General features: G+C 45.3%; 1 long non-coding RNA gene across 1 annotated transcript; it reads right to left on the bottom strand.

Annotated features, from left to right (window-relative positions):
* Window positions 1-1,197: 1,197 nt before the first annotated feature.
* On the bottom strand, window positions 1,198-8,057 carry LOC135383493 (uncharacterized). Its single transcript, XR_010419909.1, has 3 exons — window positions 7,970-8,057; window positions 6,742-6,828; window positions 1,198-1,286 (listed from the first exon to the last, which is right to left on the bottom strand). It is a non-coding gene; the product is annotated as an uncharacterized LOC135383493 (long non-coding RNA).
* Between the last annotated feature and the right edge of the window lie 1,353 nt (window positions 8,058-9,410).

Raw genomic sequence — 9,410 nt, 5'->3', positions numbered from 1 at the left:
CTCAACAACAACCAAAATTTTATAAATGTGCAAATTTTAAATATCAAAATTTTGCCAGAATGTCGGTATATATCAAACTAAAATATGATCAGAATCGAAGGAAATGGTAATCAGAAGAAAGGGCGGCTCGAGAGGAACCCCAAGGCCCCCAATGTCCCTCACCGAGTGATCGGGAGAGCGCTACGGTAGCGCCCAAGAAGATTAGCGGCGGAGACAAATTCCACTGCCGGCGCGCACAGCGAACCCTTACCATCTAGGGCCTCTACCAGCGTTGCAACTTCGACTTGTACGACTGTGAAAGTGACCAACAAACACGATGGAGTGCATCCAGAGGCTGGAGGGGTACTGAGCACCGTGGAGGAGCCAGAGCCCGCCAGAGGACCCCAGGCGCAGTGGCGATGGGAGGCGGTATTAATAAATTGCTAATGAATGGAATGAATAAATGAACAAATTCTCGCATTTCTTTCACTAATATCCCGCGAAGGAGCAAAGGAATCGGAGAGCGTGACGTTTTCATGTAAAACACTACGGCTCGGACACGACTGAGCTCGCACCATATTTTTATTTATTTTTTTTGTATTCCCCTGTTAGCACCACGAAGCAACTACGGGACATACATACGTGGACAAATAGAAAGAAAGAGAGAGAGAGAGAGAGAAAGGACAGCAGCAGACAGCAGGGAGCAGAGGAGTCGGAGGGGGATGGTACGCGCCCTGGGCGAACCCCCGAGCCACAGCGCCCACGCCTGCATGGAAAGGCTGCTGGAAAACCAAGGGGAAACTTCAGATGACCTCGGAGCTAGTACCAACGAGGGTATGCTATATATCCACTCGGCATTGCCGCTGGTAGAGAATCGTTCGCTAATAACTTTTAATTTACTCCAAGCTAAGGTGCTTAATATTGACCCCGTCCCGTAATTGCATTTAGAATTAGACATGGTTCTGTGTCATAGTAAATAAAGGACCGGAAAAACTAGAAAGTAAAGAACAGACGAAACGTCACACCTTATAAAGCTCGAGTGCGGTGGGCACACCCACAAGCAGGGACAACGAGGTAAGGGACCCGGCGCCAGACAACCCGCCGCATGCGCCATGTGCTTCATTCGTCGCAATTACGACGTAGACAGACACATCGAATCTGCAGAGTGCTGATGTTTGCCGTCAAGTAAGTGCCCGTTGTAAACACACATAAACATAACCTCGTTTCAGTTCTCGCACCACGCAGACGTAGTTCCAAGTAAAGATATAAGGCATAGTGAAGTCATGCTCTTGCTTCAGTTTTTTTTCCTGCAAAAAAAAGAAAAAGGAAAATAAATGAAAATAAATACACAGAGCAAAAAACTGAAGTGCAAACTGGCTGTTCGTTATATTCTGCATCAGACGTTTTCGTGGTATATTTTCTATTATTTCCCAGTCAGTCTGAAAGTGTACATTCAGCTGTTCGTTCTATTTCTGCTTTTCGTTCTGCTTTTTCTTTCACATCTGTAATTTTATCAGCATGAAAGCTATCCCTAGTTCAGATTTAGTTAGCGAAGATATTCAACGTATGACCTCACGTGTATGTAGTTGTCAAGCGTTAGCTGAACAGCTGTATGGACTTGTTCCCATGACATGTTGCATAGCGCTGTCTATTTCCATTCGTTACTGTATTCCATTGAATCGGATAAGACTAAATGAAGACCTTTCTATCAGACATAAGATCCAACTGGAGATGGAGTGGGCCTGCAACATCTAATAAAGTGGCAGAATACCAAATGAGAGTTAATTGATTGGTGATTTATAATTATGCAGATCAAGGAGCGTTTTGAATATTTCGAGGTTGATAGCGGAAACACGGCAACCCCCCTTGCCGTCCCTTCCTTCTTCGTGCGATAACGATCGCGGAAGATGACCCGTTCTAAACAAATGCTCCATCGTATAGGCCATTGAGCAGTGTTTTTGCGCGTGTGTGTCGTTTGCAGGGATGCAGGAGGAAATCGGTGAGTTGTTGACGTCGCTGCGCACGTCAAGATCCCGCATAAGAAGGTTACACGTGCAGAAGGCATTGCGCGCTGGCGCATGGGTGCGAGCCGGCATCTTTCACCCGCTTTCTGGAATCCCTTACCCGAAGGAAAGATCTGACAAGAAGCCGTGCTTGTTGAAAGGGAAGTGGTTGCTTTGGAGAAACTTCGTTTGAAAAGTGCCCCAAAATATATAGAGCTATGGCAATACAGCCTTCGTTTGTTTTCGGATATTCAAGACGGCGCACGATGGTCACGGAAGCCTTTAGTATTACCTTGTTTTAGGAGACGCATAGTAAGTACAGTGTTATACGCAGAGACGCCTCATGATCTGGAGAGGCGAGAGGTTGTACTGTTCGCGACACGCTTGTCTGAAATCGCCTGTCAGTACTTCTGCGGCCCATATTTCCTTGGTTGCGCTCTAAAGTGTTGTGACAACATTGCATTTAAAGCTGGACCATGCGCTGCACTTGTTTATTACTCGAAATAAATGATCTCGTAACACCCGGATATTTGAGTTGGGATAAACCAAGAAGGCTGATTTCAGACAAGCGTGTCGCTAGCAGTACAACAGTTTCCCTGTTTGTTTGATCGCAAAACAGACCAGTCTAGGATCACGCTATTACAAGAAATACATTTCAAGACACCGATCTGCAGTAAAAAATCTCATTTCTTTGACTGTTTACTCGAGAGGGAGAGAGAGAGATAGAGAAATACATTGTTTTTCCGCACCACCTCTATAGATGCAGAGCACAATGCCTCAGTGATGGCGCAAATGTACTAAAACAGTTGAACGGACAACAGCAAGCATCGTAGTAGCAATTTACTTTCAGCATACTTTCGACACGCAAGGGCTTTTCAGCCCTTCTGCCATGAGCCTTTCAACAAGTCACTTATTGTTACTCGTATAGTTTTTATGAGATGTATTTCTCTAGGCGACGACCTTCCTGAGACTACCCCTCTAGGAGGTTCATGTTTGTACAGAAGGACAACATAGAAAAAAAAAAAAAACAAATTTCTAGATGTGACCCACTGGATTCCTGAAGCCTTTTATCGAACAAACACCATCCATCGGGAAACGTTATGTTCAAGATTTTACGCAGGTACGAACACAGTGCCTGTAGAAACAGTAGTGAACTCAATAGTATTTTTATTTATTTTTTTATGCACTGTACATGACATAGAGCGTGGGTCCACAGGACAAAAAGCTGCTCGGAGCAGCTTGATCAGGCCCCGGGCCCAAAAATTACAGTGACTGCCAAAAGGGTACAGTAAAAAAGAAAAGAAAAGGAAAGAAACAAAAAGAAAACAAGAAATAAAGAACTATACAAAGTGCATAAAACCAGGGCTGTGGCACTCGAACAATCACTTGGTGAGGAAAATGTAGCACACTGACAACTACGTGTAAAAATAACATGACAACGTAGTAAACAGTAAGCAAACAGAACAAGACAGCAGAAAAAAAAAAAAAAGGAAAATCAAAATAATAAGACTTCTCTAAGTTCCTTTTTCCTAAGATTTGTTATGGAAGGATTATTTAACATCTCGACTGGCAATAGATAAGCGCTGCTTTGCACACCATAATAACCACAGGATCTTGCGCATTCGTTTGTCATCCTGGGCTCCAGTGTCGCCAAGCTATGCGCTTATCGAACCTGACGTCTTCGACGGCTGCAGAACTGTACGCTATTCTCAATGCCGTCCAGTACATTGCCAACCAAGCAACACCTGTTGACTGGTCAATCCTTTCTGATTCCAAGAGCGGCCTTCAAGCACTACGCGCACCTGTGGCCTCCAGGGGCCTTGCGGTCATAGTGTACGAAATCATTTTATCGTACGATGCCGCTGTCGGAAAAGGGCACACAATCGAGCTCCAGTGAATCCCCGGTCACATCGGAATTGCTGGGAATGATGCTGCTGAGAGAGAAGCACGTGATGCCCACCAACGAGGTACCACGCAAACGATATATTTCACCTCTGAGGATGCGAAACGTATGTTGTGCGTCATCCAGCGTGGTTCAGTTCGGAGTCAGTGGTCGAATTCGGCAAAGCCGACGTCGATGCTGCGCAGAATTGACCCGGACCTCCCTCCGCAGATGTCCCGGCCGCTCGAAGCTTTGCTTCACAGACTCCGACTGAATGTTCCATTGGCCAACGCTTTTCTTGACCAACGCCCAACGTTCGTCGTTATGTTCAACGTGTGGTGTGCGTGAAGATTCGGAACATATTCTTCTCGAATGTGCGCGGTTTCGCACTGCCCGTTTGCAACTCCAGAGATCCCTGGACCGTCCTGATAGCCAACCCTTTGACGTCGAGTGCTGGGCGAATGGCCTGCGATTCATCGTCAGGGTGCACAGCGTTCACCCATCACCTTCGTTAAGAGCATAGCAGAGCTCTCGTTTTTTAGACGTTTTTTTTTCTTTTTCTTTTTTCTCTACTAGACCCGGAGTAGCTTGTACCTCGGTGAGCGGGCTCACATCTCCATTTTTTTTCTCTTACCACCACCATCAGCAGCAGCAGCAGCATCACCATCATCACCACCATAATTTGTCTTGCAGAAAGGTATTTTGAATACGTGTGGTTTACGTACAGCATAAGGAAGTTTTAAAATTTTTAGTCTGAGTACAAGGAAGCTATGGTTATGGAACTTTGAAGCAGCTATGTAACTATAGTAACGAGCCTTTTAGTATAAATCTTATAAATAGGAGGGATATATAGCCTCACAAAACTGTTCTCGAGACCGAAAAACTTGGGCAGGTACGCAATGCCTCTAGCCTTCCTTTGCAGCACGGACGAGTGGAAATTGCCTTGAGTGGTAGTTCCCAATACCCGGGCGCAATGGTGAGGATATGTTTGAAAAATTGCACTATAGATAGTGAGTTTTCAGGAGTTAGTTTTCTTTCAGGTAAAATACAGCGATTACGATTTATTATTCCTGCTACCTTAGGCAGTGCAGACCCATGTTAGCAATGTGGTCGTAACAGTTCAAGTAATTTTACCCCTACTTTAATCTCTATGCAGTCTGTTCCAATTTTTATGTTATTGTTGAATGTAGCTTGCTTAGTTTTAAGCGTAACTACAACAGCCTGTGTCTCGTTTACATTAATTTTTAACAAATTATTTGACGTGCGATCACCCAGTGACGCGCCACATTAGCCTGCAGGAAAAGCTGATCTGGATCTCTGACCGAAAACAACAGACCCATTTCATCGGCAAGTAACTCCAGTTTGAAAATGAGATATATAAACACAGTAAAACTTGTTCAACGTAAAAAGCTGTGTGAACATCGTGAGAGCAGTATAGAGGAACAACTAAACATGGGGAACCTCACCATTTTCATTGTTGGTTTTATTACAACTGTTGGAGAACAGAGCTCGGACCTCTTAATCTGCAGGATTTTGTCCCCGTCGTTTGAATAGCATCGGACTCGAACTAGCTCAGTGGCTCAAATTATTTATCCAAATAGAAATGAAAACGCTGCACTTATGTCACTCGCCGTCCCCGTATACTACGCAGTTAATAGGGCGCAGCCGCGCGCAGGAATATTCTACTGTCTACATCGCTTGCACGACCTATACAGGCAATTCCGACACATTTTCGTCGAATAACATGAACATCTCAGTATACGCAATTTACGAATCTTTGTGAAAATATACAGTCTGTCGTGTTCTTCATCTCTATATCTCTGTACTTATCTATGAAGTCTTCTCAAGCAAAAATATAATGTTTAGAAGGTATACCAGTCAGTACAAAGGAGTAGTCAAAGAGTTCAACTCCCGCCACTATAAGTCGAGGAGTCGATTATCGACACGACTGCCTCTCTCACAGGAGGGAATGTTTCTACTCCACGCTTCTCACACAACGCACATCACAATTATTCAAACATGCGTCTCAGGTCCAAAGCACCCTATAGTCTTCATTATTTCCGCCGAGCGTATAGGGGGTTCACATGATAGAATTCGTAACACTCTGGACCTAAGGCTATCGAGGATCCATTCCGAAACCAAGCTGATTTTCATATCGGCGAATGAAGCTGTGAACATTCAACTAAGGTCGGTAAAAGCGTTGACACCAGGAAGGGCATGGAACATAAGCTCTTTTCGGACTCGGCATGGAACTGTGCCGATATTTGCCCTGAGGAAATCCCAGATATCAGAGCAGGTATTGAAAGGAAAATATAGAGCCTCAGTGCCTTGTACTGCTTGTACGCAAGGAAATAGCCGGAGCATGCACACTCCACATGCGCAGAACGTGACTTTGCGTATAGCGCGTGCGCAGTGTCAACGCGTTGTTGATGTTGACGAAAAAAAATTCGTTGTTTTAACACATTATTTTTCTGCCAACGCAATGTGATTGCGTACGCTACATATTCGCTAATGAAAGAGGCAGATATCTAAGTCACTACATGGCTCCGTGAGCACCCTGTTCAAGTAATGCAAAAACAACAAAAAGAAGAAAGAAAAAGGTACATAACACGGCACACATCTCGCGAATATACGCTAGAATAACGTATATGCGTTTCACTAAGAGTTGAAACTCAATCCGAAACTAATGTTCCGAACAGCATGTCCCGAATTTGACGTCCACTTCCAAATGTGAAGTTATTGATATCCGCGCTTCCTGGGATGACAAGCGAATGAAGGGGGATATCGCACTACCGCGTACACCTCCTCTGTGTGATTATAATATATTGTCCGGAGATGTTTCCCTCGATCTATAGGGGTGGCGAACGCGTCACTCACCATAAGGGCAGAGGTCGCCGTCGGGGTGGAGTCTGTCGGCTGAGAAGCGAGGCTTGTGAATCACGCTACGTCGACCACGTGCTGCATCTGCTGACGCAAAACGACGTCAGTCATGAGAAAGTTACCACGGAAAACAGTGACAGCTACAATACTCAAAAAGACAACCGTCGTGCAGTTGCCACATGAAAGATGTATACGTTGGATTTGACTAAAGTAAGATGGACATTCGACAGAGAGAAAAACGGGGAAAGGTTCTCCAGTACCCATATCAAGAAGAAACTATAGAGACATGGGCGGATGGTTGCAGGGAAATGAAACGGGAATAATTTGTTTGAAAGGTTAGAAGGGGAGCAGTTTGTTACGTAATGCTCTGGATATACAAAGTGTCGACGGTACAGTTGCCCATGGATCTCCCCCCCCCCTCCCCCTGAATTTCTGAGATAGGCCAATACAGCTTGGCTATACCAATACGTTCGAGTCTCTTATCTGCAGCTATTTAGTTACGGGTGTAACAGGTGTAATATTGCTCTACGCTTCGTAATTATATTTACAGGTTCTTGTTCAATTACTTCTCCTTCATAACGGGTGCAGCGTTAATACAAGAGCTCGCTTCTTTCGGGTACGGGTGACTAGACGCACCACCATCCAGATACCTCTATCCATTGTTACGTCATTTGAAGAATTGTAGCACCCAATCAGACGCCAACGCTGAGGTACACATAACGTCGTCTGCTCTAGGTCGGAGAGCAGTCCAGAAGCAGCGAGAAAAAGTGACGAACTTACGCGAGTTGGTAATATGGCCTAAAATGCCGGACAGAAAATGTGGGACCGTGTAATATACTTCTGCGCGTTATTAGTTTGACGCGCCTTGTTTTCCAAAAAGTTCAAGGGAGCAGCGCGCGCCCTGGCAGGGCGTGCCGGGAAATGCTGTGGAAAACGACAGCGATTTGCTATAATCTCCGATCGTCGTCGTCGTTGTACTGATGTATGCATCGTCGCTGTCGTTTTGCACAGCATTTCCCGGCCTGCCCTCTCAGGGCGCGCGCTGCTCTCTGGAACTTTTGCAAATGGCCTATTCACTTTCTTTCTGCCACTGACGACGACGACGACGACAGCACACAGCGTAGGCATTTCGTCCACAAAGCACGCGGGCACATTTCTTTCTTGCTGCACATGCTTTCTGCGATAAAGCCTGAAATATGAAGATAAGAAAAAATTGCGTGCTCACATTGAAAAACAGTGGAACCCAGCCGCTGTGGAACGACCGACCGCGAAACCAAGCCGAGGTAACCGTGGTCGCATTGGTTGGATTCATCTATACAAAAGGTGTCGCAGCCAACAAGATAAAATCGCCGTTTGGTGCCGACACAGTCGGCGGGCTAGCTTGGTAGAGTTCATAGCCCCTTTTTTGCACCATTTGCACACCTTTGTACAATCAGCAACGCCCTTTCGTCTCGTTTTTACCACCAGCAATGAAGTAGAGTATCGCCCCTGGTGATAAAACTCCTCAGTCATCATCATAAAATAAAGTTGTTGTTGTCATTTGTTTTATTTTTATGCTGGTCTTCTCACCGTTGGCTATCTAATTTTCACAGCCTCGTGAAACAACATTGTGTTCCTTTTGTATATTTATGACTGCATCTAGTCTATATTGTAGTACTCGTTGTAGAGTCGCTGTCGTAAGATATTGTGTGATTATAATACATTTGTTTAATAAAATCGCATCTGGAGAATGTCATTGACATCCCATCAACATGATGTGGAGTTCTCCGTTCGCACAAAAATTAGGCAGACGAGGACATCAGCAAACATATACCTCCCCCCCCCCTTTGAAGCCTGCCCCCCCCCCCCCCCCCCCCATTTCTGGGGACATTGCTGCAGTTGCCGCTTTGGAGGAAGCTACTTTATCTGCAGTCTGCAGAGCTTGCGGCAGTAACGGCAAGCCTTCACTTCACACTTCAAGCAACAACACTTCACTGTGCGCGCCATCGTGAACGCCAGTGCCATCTATCGCCGAAGGGTTGCATTGCGAATGCAGAGTAAGCGCGAGTGATAGGAAGTTAGGAATATCAGAATTTCCTCTTCGCTGTGGCAGTAAAAAAAAGAAAAGAAGAGGAACAACGCGAGGTCTCCGCTTCGTTGAATTAAGCTCTCAGGGCACAACTTGGAAGTATCACTCGGCTTATTTGTTTTCGGTGCCCTCCCCAACAACACAGAAACGTCCTGCGATAGTCCTCAGGATGTCAACCCCGGACGACGATGACATCCTCATGAAGTCATCAAATGGTCCTCCCAGTGTTACCTCAGTGTTAAAGTGGGATTCCCGGTCACATCACCTGCACATCCTCAGGGTGTCAACCTGGAACACTCGCAGGACCTTCTGAGAACGACTTCACCTGCACCCACCTATTGTTATTTGTACTAAGTACTAATTATAACCCTGAATAGTGTTTCTTTTTTATTGAATCCGAAGCGTTTCACAGAGGGAGTGTTCACAAGTATCACAAAGACAGCTTCGGGTTTCCTTTTATATAAATGATACGAAACAACACGCAGTCCTGATAACTTCGGTTTTCCAATATATCTCGATTAACTTCCGCAATAAAATCTCGCCGTTCGTTTCTAGTACAATCCATAACGGACAACGAGGGCAGCGGTTTAAAAACAAA

Source organism: Ornithodoros turicata, chromosome 2 (genome assembly GCF_037126465.1).
Source record: "Ornithodoros turicata isolate Travis chromosome 2, ASM3712646v1, whole genome shotgun sequence".
Classification (NCBI taxonomy): domain Eukaryota; kingdom Metazoa; phylum Arthropoda; class Arachnida; order Ixodida; family Argasidae; genus Ornithodoros; species Ornithodoros turicata.
Note: the sequence above shows the minus strand (reverse complement) of the source record. Positions and strands in the feature narration are given on the sequence as shown.